Source organism: Capsicum annuum, chromosome 3 (assembly GCF_002878395.1).
Source record: "Capsicum annuum cultivar UCD-10X-F1 chromosome 3, UCD10Xv1.1, whole genome shotgun sequence".
Taxonomy (NCBI): Eukaryota; Viridiplantae; Streptophyta; class Magnoliopsida; order Solanales; family Solanaceae; genus Capsicum; species Capsicum annuum.
The window spans coordinates 93,165,537-93,178,203 of NC_061113.1; the positions used below are offsets into that span (position 1 = coordinate 93,165,537).

A 12,667-nucleotide genomic window follows, 5' to 3' on the forward strand; every position below is an offset into this window, starting at 1 on the left:
CCCAAGATCTTTCTCGTCTTGAATTTTCAATCACATTTATTGCCTTTAGTTTGATAACTTGAATATACTTTGATCAATCCTTGTTCCAAATCAACCTCCCCATTTTAAATCATGAATTTTATTACATTATGGGTATCTTGTTAGTAACTATTAACACCCAAAGGACTATAAATCTAATTTTTCTCCTCATGGATTCGACCTCAACATAAATTGAGCTATTAAAAACTATTGTCCTCTACCAATTTAAATGGTATAGGTGAGCATGATCAAAATGGTGCCATTGTCGGGGAGTGAAATTTAGTCTTCACTTGTACGGTGCTGATTTTTAATTAGAGTATACCCGTAGTGGCGTGTATTTATTTTGGTTGTTGTTTATATATTTCTTTTAGGTGATCTCTATAGTACATACGGAGCCATAAGTGACAATGCAAGTCATTCCGGGTCCTTCGATGGTCCTCTTGGTGACGAGGAGCAACTCCATGATATTGGGCGTTCAAGTGTCACTCGTATCCCTCCTACTCATGGGAATGGAGTATTTCACGTCACGAGTGTCATGTTGCATATGCTACAAATGAAGGTACTTTGTGGGGAGCAAGCATATAAGGACTCCAACTTGCATTTAAAGAGTTTCATAGAGGTGTGTGCACGCTTTGATATTACACACATAAATCAAGAGTCCATCCGATTGTGGCGTCGCTCTCTTTCAACTGAATCAATTACTTTATATGATGAACTTATTGTGCCCTTCCTTGAATGGTATTTCCCATCATCCAATATGCTACAATTGCATGATGAAATAACTAAATTTCAGCAAATGAATGGTGAAACCTTGTACGAGGTGTGGGAAAGATTCAATGGAAAACTCATGCAATGTCCCAACCACAAGGTCCCGAAGAAGATGCATCTCCAAATCTTCTACCTGACTCTTGATCCGCTCAACAAAACTGTTGTAGACAATGCGGCGAGGATTTCTCTTGTGAAGTTAACTTTTCATGCGGCTACAAATTTGCTTAAGGAAGTTACCAAGCAAAACTGGGGGTGGCACACCCATGATGCCGAAGTACCAAAAGGATCCTCTTCTACCTCCTTTGTTCATAAGTAGAAAAAGAAAAGAGATAAAGAGAGAGAGGAAAATATGGAAAAAAATAATGAGTAATTAGAGATTCTAACCAATCATGTGATGGGTGCACCTATACAAGTTATGAATGTCGTGCATCCAAGGCCTATGATGATGAAGAATCCAAGAGGCTTGATGAGGAAATTTGGTATTTGGCTAACTAATCCGGGGGTTCCCGCCTCGCCTATCAAAGGAAAGGTGGGAATCAAGGTTGGATGGATTGTGATCATGAACATGATTAGAAGGATAAAGAATGGGAGTATGATCATTATGTGCCTCCTTACGACAAGTTAAAGAGCAAGAAAGCAAACTCCATCAACCTCGACAAATACCAAACCGAAGATGTCTTGGCAAGAATTTTGATGAAAGTGGAGGGAATAGACAAGATGGTTCGTGAATTGAAAGGAAAATTTTATCAAATCAACCAAAGGATTGTGTTCCACTCCGCTTCTACTAAGCAAACAGAAATGCAAGTAGGTCAAATCTCCTCTCAACTAAATGCTAGACCAAAGGGGGTCCTTCCTAGTGACACTATTATAAACCTAAAAAATAAGGCTAAAGTTTTAGCAATAGTCACTAGGAGTGGCAAGACCCTCGGGGATCATTTAAGGGAAGATGGTGGAGAAAGTGTGGGTTAAAAATAGCCCAACATTGAGCACATGAATATGAATAAAAAGGTTGTGGTTGAGCCAAAATAAGAAACTCCAAAATCTCAAAAAGAAGGAGATGAAAAAAATTGGTGGAAATTTATGAAGAGGTGGTCAAAAATGAGAAGCTACAAAGTGAAAAATTGCCTACTATGCAAATAACTCCTCCGTTTCCACAAAGTATTAAGAGAAAAGAGGATAACGACAAGCTCAATAAATTCATGGCTAAGCTTAGCAACCTCTCTATCAATATCTCGTTACTCAAGGCTATCGAAGAGATTTTGAGGTATGCTACGCTTATGAAGAAATTAATGTCGAAGAAGAAGCTTGTTGAAGGTGACACCATTGAAGTCACCTAAGGGTGTAGCGCTCTCATATATAGTGATATAGCGAAACAGAATGAGGACTCCGGGGCTTTTACAATTCCATGCACCATCGGGATACATAAGTTTGAAAAAGCTTTATGTGACCTTGGTTAGACTATTAACTCATGTCTTTTGCAATATATAGGAGGCTTGTCTTGAGTACCCCTACTCCAATGTCGATGAGGCTTTTGATGGAAGACCGGTCTATCAAGAAACAGGTTGGTATTTTGTTCGATATATTGGTGAAAGTGGATAGATTCATCTTTCTGGTGGATTTTTTGGTGCTATATTGTGAGTTAGACCATGAGGTGCCTGTTATCCTTCATCAACATTTCCTTTTTATCGGAAGAGACACTGTCAATTTGGAGCTTGGGGAAATGAGGTTTAGAATTCATAATGGTGAAGTGTCCTTCCAGATATGCAAAACGTAGAAACAACCCATAGAGCTTCAAGTGGTGTCGGTTATAGATGTTAAATATGAGGAAGTGAATGAGGGTTGCCTTGAGGATCCAACTTGAAAAAGATGAAGGACGTCGTGCCACGACGATAACTAAGGCGTTATGTAGGAGACAACCCACAAATGCCACGAAACTAGCTTGTATCCTTTGTTTTTAATTTAGTAGCATAGATTTTAATTTTATAATTGATTAATCCATGCATTTATGGAACTTTGGAGTGTTTTTGACTAAGTTAAGAAGGGGGAAATTTTTGCATGGTTAACTGAACTAGGGAAAGTGTGTCAAAATGGATTAAAATGTTGAACAGAGGGAAAACAGAGGTGCGGAAATGCCCTCAATTACCGGGATCACAAGCCTCATGCCTCCGCAATTGCGATCACCACTTGTTCATGATGGTGGACCTAGGACCGCAATTATGGTCAAGTTTATTTAAAAGACCATCGCACTTTCCATTTTCTCACACTCCCTCTCTAAATCCTCTCTCAAATTGTACCCACTCCTGGTCATATTTTGGATATTAAAAAGTATCTTAGCAATCCCCTTTGCATCATCACTCTGGTAAGTGATTCAAATTCGTGCTTTAATTGTTATTAGTAGGCCATAGAATGCATGCTATAGGGAAGGCCTAAAATTACAATCACACAAGCATGAAGTATGTCCTCCAACGTCCAAATAGTCCTTTCTGCTTGCCCATCCGACTGCGTGTGGAAAGCAGTAATAAGACTAACCTTAGTCCATAATCCTTTTTGAAACAATAGAAAAAATTGAGATGTAAACTACGACCACGATCAGAGATGATAGAAACAGGCATCCAGTGCAACTTCATAATCTCATAAAGATATAACCTCTCATAATTCTCAATCGAGAAGTTAGTCCCCACTGGCAAGAGGTGAGAAGACTTTGTCATCCTATCCACAATGACCCAAACCAAATCAAACTGACTTCGAGACCGAGGAATGCTGGTAATAAAATCTATGTTGATCATTTCCCACTTCCACTCTAGCAACTCAATTTCTTGATACAATCCTCTGGGCCTCATATGCTCAACTTTCATTTGTTGACAAACCATACACTTGGCCACAAAATTTGCCACATCCCTCTTCATGTTGTTCCACCAATACATCTCCTTGAGTTTATGATACATTTTTGTTGAACCGGGATAAACAACATAGATTAACTCATGCGGCTTAACAAAGATCCTTTCTCGCAAACCATCAAAGTCAGGAACACATAATCTCCCTTGGTACTGCAAAGTATCATCACCATTAATCTCGAAGGCTATCACCTTCTGCCCACCAACATCACCCTTGATCCTCATCAAGACAGGATCTAACATTTGTTTCTCCTTAATCTTAGTACCAAGAGATGACTGGGCCACTTTCTGAACGAACACACCACCATCCTCAGAGTCCAAGAGGCAAACTCCAAAGTTATCCAAACAGTGAATATCCTTCACAAATAGCTCTTCTCCTTATCCACATGAGCTAGAATCCCCATGGACAACCTGCTAGGAGTATCAGAAACCACATAAGCTTTACCTGGATGGTAGTGAAGATTCATGTCATAATCCTTAAGAAGCTCAAGCCATCTCCTTTGCCTGAGGTTAAGCTCTTTCTGAGTAAACACATACTACGGGCTTTTATGATCGAAAAAGATGTCCACATGCACTTTATACAAATAGTGACACCAGATTTTCAACACAAACACCACAGGTGGCAATTCTAAATTATGAGTTGGATAATTCCTCTCAAACACCTTCAACTACCTGGAAGCATAAGCTACCACCTTGTCATGCTGCATCAAAACACAACTAAATCTTACACGAGATGCATCATAGTAGACCACAAACCCATCAATGCCTTTAGGAAAAGTCAACACTGGAGCCGAAGTTAGCTTATCCTTCAAATTTTCAAAACTACCCTCACAAGCATCAAACCAAAAGAACTTTACCTTCTTCAAAGTCAACTTAGTCAATAGGGCAGCTATGGAAAAAAGGCTTTCTACAAACCTCTTATAATCACTCGCTAAAGCCAAGAAGCTCCAAATATAGTTTGGATTCATGGGTCTAGGCCACTTCTTAACCATTGAAACCTTTTGCGGATCCATCATGATCCCTTCATTAGAAATGATACGACCCAGAAAAGTGATAGCGTTCAACTAGAATTCACATTTCAAAAACTTAGCATACAACTATTGCTCCTTCAATGTCTATAACACCACATGGAGGTGATAAGTATGATCCACCTTACTCTTTAAGTATACCAAAATATCATCTATGAACACAATCACAAACAAATCCAAAAACTAATGGAAGACCCTATTTATCAAATCCATAATTTTGTTGGGTCATTAGTCAAACCAAAAGAGATAGCCAGAAATGCATAATACCCATACCGAGTACGGAAGGTAGTCTTAGGTATATCCTCCTCCCTAATCTTTAACTGATGATACCCAGATCGAAGGTCAATATTGGAGAAATACTTAGCACCCTGCAACTTATCAAACAAATCATTTATCCTTGGGAGAGGATGCTTATTCTTTTCCATCATCTTATTCAACTGCCGGTAATAAACACACTTCTGAAGAGAACGATCATTCTTATGCACAAATAATACTGGTGTACCCCCACGGGAATACACTAAGATAGATGAAACCCTTATCTAAAAGATCTTTTAATTGATCCTTAAGCTCCTTCAACTCAGCCAGAGCTATTCTATACGGAGGAATAGAAATTGGACGAGTTTCCAAAACAAGATCAATCCCAAACTCAATATTTCTATCAGGAGGAACACCAGGAAGGTCATCAGGAAAGACCTCAGGAAATTCATTCACCACCGAGATAGATTGCAAAAAAGGATCCTCTAAGTTAGACTCCATAACCTAGACTAGATGATAGAGACACCCCTTGGATAATAATCTACAAGATCTAAGATATGATATAAGCCTCCCCTTAAGATCTAGGCAACCACTCTCCCACTCAATAATTGGCTCATTAGGGAAATTAAAGACAACTTTATGGGTACTAGGGTCTAGAGATGCATAGCACGAAGGAAACAAATCCATTCCTAACATAACATCAAAATCTACCATATTTAATTTGAGAAAATCCACCAAAGTTTCTTTACTACCAATAGATACCACGCACTCTCTATAGACTCGTTTAGCAATCATAGAGTCACCTACAAGGGTAGAAATAGAAAAAGGGTTCGAAATATATTCGAGACCAAAACTGAAATGCACAGCCACAAATAAGGTCATAATAGAGAAAGTAGACCTCGAATTAAGTAAACAGTATGCATGACAAGAAAAAGGTTTCAACATACTAGTCATGACATCAGGAAATGCCTCGGACTCCTATCTGATAGTAAAAGTATAAAGATAGTTACAACCAGTGCTAGAACTAGATGGGCACCTTTAGTTCCAGAGCAGAAGAAGATGCAATAGGAACCTTGTTTGACCATCTGGAAAACATACCAATAGTAAAGTTTCTAAGTATATTGCATGGATGACCATAGTTGAAGCACATGTCCCTTCCCTCATCACAGAAATCCCAATACAAATAACTACAGAATCTACAAGAAGAAAATGATGGAGTTGACTAAGTCCCATTAGAGTGAGATTGGGCACCGTGTGCCCCAAAGTTTTTTCCCCAATGGAAATGCCTATCACCTGGCGTCTTTGGGTAGGGAGCACTAGCCTTCAAATAAGACCTCGAGTTGCCTCACTTCTTCTTGAGCTAATTTCCCCTATCCCTACCACTCTTCTATTATCCACCACCTAGCTAAAAGAATATAAACTTGTTTCTCTACCTGTCCCCTAACTCAGACTGCTTTTTTCTCTTTCTCTACCTATTGTATGTATACCACCACCCTATTGATACATATGACCTTGATTATCAAGGCACCCTTACTCTCAATGATCACCTTATGAAATAATCTCTAAGAAAACTTTCTCATTTGGGCCCTCATAGTAGAAACCAACTCTGGATCATACCGCAATAAATTTTTAAACTTCAAGAAATACTCTTTAACCGATATCTTACCTTGATTTAGATAAACAAACTCTTTTGCTTTAGCTTTCCTCAACTTCTGAGGAAATAAGTGGTTCAAAAAAGCATTGGAGAAATACTCCCATAGTGATGGCTCACCACCATCACCCCTTGATTATTCTCATTCGTCGTACTATTCGTATGTCATATCTTTCAGCTGATAGGATGCAATATCCACGCCTTCCACGTTAGTGGCACACATAACACAAAAAAAAATTTAAATCTTATCAAGAAAACCTTGAGGATCCCCCTCCACCTTAACACCAATAAAGTTCAAAGTTCAACCTCATGAACTGGCCAACCCTTGTGGCCTCAAAAGATAGAGTAATAGGAACACCACGCTCAAGCTGAGTAGCTACCAACTATGCCAATATGTGAATGGACTGATGAAACTTAGTGTTGTCACTTTAGCATAAGGAGTCTTAGAAGGACTAGGGGAACCATTAGAACTATAGAAAAATCTAGAACTGGACCTATAAATTGAGTATGGATCCTATAACTAGAGTGTGCCCCATCCACATTGTCCCCAGTTAGGAGAGAGAAGTTTTCTCAAACTTAAGATCATAGAGGCATGATCTAAAAACCAAACAAATAGGAATTATAGAAGAATTTAGGACTTAGAATCCATATCTTAAAATTAGAACATAAGAAAAAGAATATTCCTAAATGCACTATAGCCTCACCCTTATAAGTGTGGCGTACTACACACCATTAAAAGAGACTCTACTTGACATGACTTTGTGGACTCCCAATTGACCATGAACCTAGAGCTCTAGTACTAACCAGATATGATTTGAACTATTTCCTAGTCGTGTTGGGTGCCTCAAGCCCAATTAGGACCAGAGACCACCCCCAATATCCAACCATAATTGCCCTACACCCTATGTCAAATAAATTTCCAAATATATATAACATTACAGAATGGAACAATCATAAATAAAATACATTCAAGTGGTGTCATCCCAAATAAAAATACCAATACCAAGGCATACACCAATACTGACACCACTTATGCCAACCCAAAGTAGTCACACAAAGCCTCTAACCAAAAATAAAGAGCATTTGGTTGGGACATGCCCCCGACCATAGCCAAAATCAAAGTCCAAGAAATAATCAATAGTATGTAGAGAAGTCTATAACATAAAATGGAGCCTTTCAGAGTATAGAATCTCAACACTTGAATCAGACACAAAGTTGTCCCTAAATCTAATCACTGATAGGGAGGAAGAGTATGGTCGGTTCCTATATTGCATGGGGATACAGCGCTCGAAGATAGGTTGGTGGGTGAACGTTATCATGAACTCAGCAGTAAGGTTAAAATAATGCCAATATTTAAAACCAAGTAAACAACCATATACATTCGCATCCACACATATATATAATCTATGTTGGGAAAGGGGATCGAGTTTTGCATGTATTTAAAACCTTAACCTGGGTTTTCATAGCCTTACCATCATAATCCACCCACAAGCTATATGGGTCTAGTGTTAACCCCTAAATGGGCCCCAGTGCGTGTATCCATACAAACCAAAGATATCACAGGGGTCGAGGATTCCCATGTACCCTTCGCCCTCTATAATACATATGTACAAGTGTAATTGAAGGGATTCTTATGTACCCCATAAGTATAAAGTCACCATTACCAACCCTCATGTCGGTAAACATGAGTTTCCAATGTTCATCCATAAGACTCACACCTATATGATAAGCTATCATAACCTACTATTATTTACTAATAAAACCATTAGCAAATAACCACCCAAGCAATTCTAGAAGTTATTAACCAAGGCTTTATGATATGGTATCGTCATACCAACTATAGCTTGTAAGCAATATCATTATCCAACACTTAGGGAATTCCCATGTACCCCATATGATTTATAATTTACCAAATCCATGACTACCAAGAAATTATCAAATCAATTAAAACCATTTAAATTAATTTAGCCTCCATATCCATATTATGCAACGCAATAGTTCTAATAAAAGTCAAACTACATTACAAAACCATTCACATAGGCACCTTAACAAACATGTTGAGGGCATATAGTTTCCAAAACCAAAACTAAGAAGCAATTGACCATTCCTATGAAACCACATGTTCAATTCCATAATTTTAACATAAAAACCATAAGAAAAACATGGGAAAATAATATTCATCCATTAACAACCAAAACCCCCAACATACAATTCAAAACCAAATAATACCCAAAATTAAATCATGAAAACGATTCATTATAACATGAATTTAGTTTAAATAACAATGAGTGAGGAGTAATATGCCTTAGATACCGAACAGTACGGAGAGAAACCATCTTTGAGAGCCTTAATTGACAGCCTTGAAGGAAACATTAGCCTCTTCTTAACTCAAGAGCTTGAGAGAGATCTAAGAGTATTTGAAGTAATTGAATATAATATGGTAAATAAAGTCCCAAAAGTGTTTTTAAGTCTGGGGTCAGAAGGGGTTAAGAGGGAAATTTCTAGACTACCACTAGCTTAAACTGTAAAAATCACCACAGGAGGGTATGACTCCCCCTTGACTCGTACACACAACCTAGAAAAATATTAGACATCACCCACTGTCCACTCTATGACTCCCCTTACCTAAGTCTTACCTTTATCATATGACATATACCTTAGAATCATACCCTAGGTAGCCTACCAAGGGAAAGACATACTAATCAATATATGAGTGGCTTTCCTTACTCATTCCATCTCCATATTACTCATATGGTTTCCATTCATATCTTGGATAGTAACCAACAAAAATAAAACTAAGTAACATATGATGAAGACCCCTAAACTGTACCTACACCATATGACTAGTATTCTCAAGTTGTATGATGTCCAAAACCTCAAACTCAAGAAATTTCTAAGGACCAAAAGCCAAGGTGTTTCGAATGATTTCACAGCTGAGGCCCAGATTTAGTTAAACATCATCTATAGTTGAGTCTCTTTTTGTGCCCACATGATAGTGGTTCCAGATTTATGGGTTAGGATGATTTCTTGTATATTAGACAACATTCCTTTAAATATTGGTTGGCTTGTTCTCTCAGAGAGAGTTTTTCAAGAACTACGGTAGTACAAATCTCTTTTTCCTTTCTCTGATAACTAAGCTTTGAAGGATAGCCAAGGTTAAGGAGTACCCCAGAGATACTTGGGTGTGCCTATGCACCCCAGTCTATCCTCTTAAAATTTAAGATAAGGGTGCATCAAGCAAAAGCAAGAAGAGAAAGATTGACTTAGGTAAGTCAATGTGTGAGGAGCAGAAGACTTATAGAACATTCGTAGAAAATACCTTTAAAGATATAGGTATTGATTTGAGGGCCATTAAAAAGCTTGTGTCAGGATTTTCCCAGGGGATGGGAGAGCCCTCCACCATTTGCCATTCGTATGTGTCCCGATATAATTATGAGAAATATATAAATGACCAGCGAACATAGGGTGACACTATTTCTACTCTTGAGAGGGCCTACTCATCCTTAGTAAAGTCTCACAGAAAGCTTTGGGTCTCGCATGAGAAGATAAAGAAAAGGGAGAAGAAAAGGTACAAATTCTTTAGCAAGATATGGAAGGGGGTAAACGTCCTATAGAAAGTCCTAAAACTCTAAGATAGGATACCTTCTTCTAGAGTGGAGAGCGATGATGAGACCCTAGTGGAGTGGTCCAGTTTTGATAATGCTGGAGATGACATAGAGTTTGATGATGAGAGTAGGTCTTGATGCAGTTTTAGGTAGCACCTTTACCTCTCTTTGTACTTTATTATTTAAGCAGTGAGGACACTATAAGATTTTAGTTGGGGGTGTCTTTCTCCATATTAATTCATTTGGTCCTGTATTATTTAGATATTCTAGATGTTTTAAGGTTATTTTTGATGTTTTTTATTTTTATTTTTCTAGGTTGTAATATTTGGGAACTCTAATAGTGCCCATATTTTCATGTTTTAGTTGTTTGTTTTACTTCTTAGATTTTAACTTTATCTTTATTGTGTTTGTGGTGACATCAGAAGAGCCTTTCCCTATGATAGATTGAGTGATGAAATTATTAAGGGAAAATTATCGTGATTGGGTTTAAGCCATGGATGCTAGGGAATTCTGAGTGCCCGTAGCATTGGAGCTATAAATACAGGGGAAGTCTGAGTACCTGTAGAATTTTTTATTTGGGATCGCACTTATACCTATGGCTAAGTTTTATAGCCATATGGTTTACCCATATGAAAACCAAAATATAAGACTTCGACTTGGTTTGGTGCCATAAATAGAAAATTATGTGTGGTGAAAATGTGAAGCAAACACCCCCTTCTATCCAAAAAAATTTTAAAAATCAAGGCCACAGATGTGAGCGACCTTGTAATAATACTTTACCTCTTTTTATGATTCCAAACTTTTGTCTTGTAGAAATTAGTAGATACACTATTTTGTCTCCAGTGGGAAGAGCAATTGAGCCTCTTTGAGGAGTTTACATTCCATGTGTGGTAAGCATATTTTTCCAAATCACATGCATACTTGTACTATCTAGAACATGCCCTGTTAGTCTCTCAAGGCTAATTTTGATTATGCTTGGTTGGTGAAATAATCTTATTCCATGTTTGTGAGCATAGGAACCTACTTTAGCCTAAATAACCTACCTATGCTTAGGATAGTACCCCTAGTCACCCAATTTATGCCTTTAGACCTTTTTTAGAAACCACGTTACAAGTCTCAATCCATTCAAAGTTTTTCCCTCTCCTGAACCCTACAATCCTTGAACATAAAAAATGAAAATTGAGACTAAAGGCCGAAGTTGGGGGTGGTAAGTTTGGAAGAGATGACCTTAAGCCAAGGTAATTGTAAGTGGAAGCCTATGAACTAAGAAATGAAAAAAATTAGTGAAAAATAAAGGAATGAGAAAAGAAGAATGAGGCATATATTGCAATAGAAATAAGTAAATGAAAGATGCCTTCAAAAAGTTGGGTAAATCTAGGTAGCTAAAATAGGCATGTGAGAAGTGTGAAAACAAAAGAAATGGTCCATGGTAAAAAAGTTGGAAGGATGGAATAGTATGATGTAGATGTTGAAGGAGGGTGTAGCCACTTTGTTTTAAATGATATCCTACCCTTCCCTGAACATACGTTATAATCTCAAAAAGCCCTTTGAGATCTCCAACCAAGTGTAGTCATTGTAGTGGCAATTGAAAATAAAGGCAAGCCTATGGCGTTGAACTTGTTAGCACCGAGAGTCTTTGTGAGAGAATGAGTTTCATACTTAAATCCCTTATTGCATATTTAATAATTTTATATGTATGGGATTTTCCTTCTTGTGAGGAGACATGTAAAAAAATTGAGGTGGGTTATATTATCATCTTACAAAAAATTAGACAAGAAGAGTATAGTGGAGTTGAGGTCAATAGAGAGTCACTTCCAGAGGGTTAGTTATTATTGCATTATTGGTTTTTAAAGTTCATTGCATCCTTAAAAATTGTATTTTATGTTGAGGGGTGTCGTGAGAATAGCTTTGCCTATGCTTTAAGAGATATCTGTGATAGTGATAAGTTTAAAGTCATTGTGATCATTAGGTTGTATAAAATGGGCTTAAATATGCATTGTCTCATGGTGAAAGGTAGTGTTGCTTGAGGACAAGCAAAGGTTTAAGTTAGGGTGTTGATGAGTGGTGAATTTACCACTTATTTGCATTCAAAATTCATTCACACTACTACAATTTGAAAAAATAAATTAGATCAATTTGTTGTTACATACACTAATTTCCACATTTTATAGGTATATAGGTGATGAGAAAGAAAGATGCGAATTTGAGCTAAAACAGATCAAAAGGAGAAGAGAAGTATGGTTGGAAGACCTAGAGATGAATTTAGTCTCAGTTACTGCCATCGCAGTCAGTCAAGTTTGGTCGTCAAGTTTAGTCAAAGGTTTGTAATTGTAGTATTATTAGTATAGTCATAGTAACCGCAATCGTGGACAAGCCACAATGATCGCGGCTAGGCCAATTTATGCCCAGGTTTAATTCTGTTATTTTGCCCAGTTGACTCCAAATCCC

The 12,667-nt window shown here is 37.7% G+C and overlaps 1 non-coding gene across 1 annotated transcript; it reads right to left on the minus strand.

Annotated features, from left to right (window-relative positions):
- Positions 1 to 781: 781 nt before the first annotated feature.
- On the minus strand, positions 782 to 887 carry LOC124897385. The gene has a single exon (XR_007054107.1). It is a non-coding gene; the product is annotated as a small nucleolar RNA R71 (small nucleolar RNA).
- Between the last annotated feature and the right edge of the window lie 11,780 nt (positions 888 to 12,667).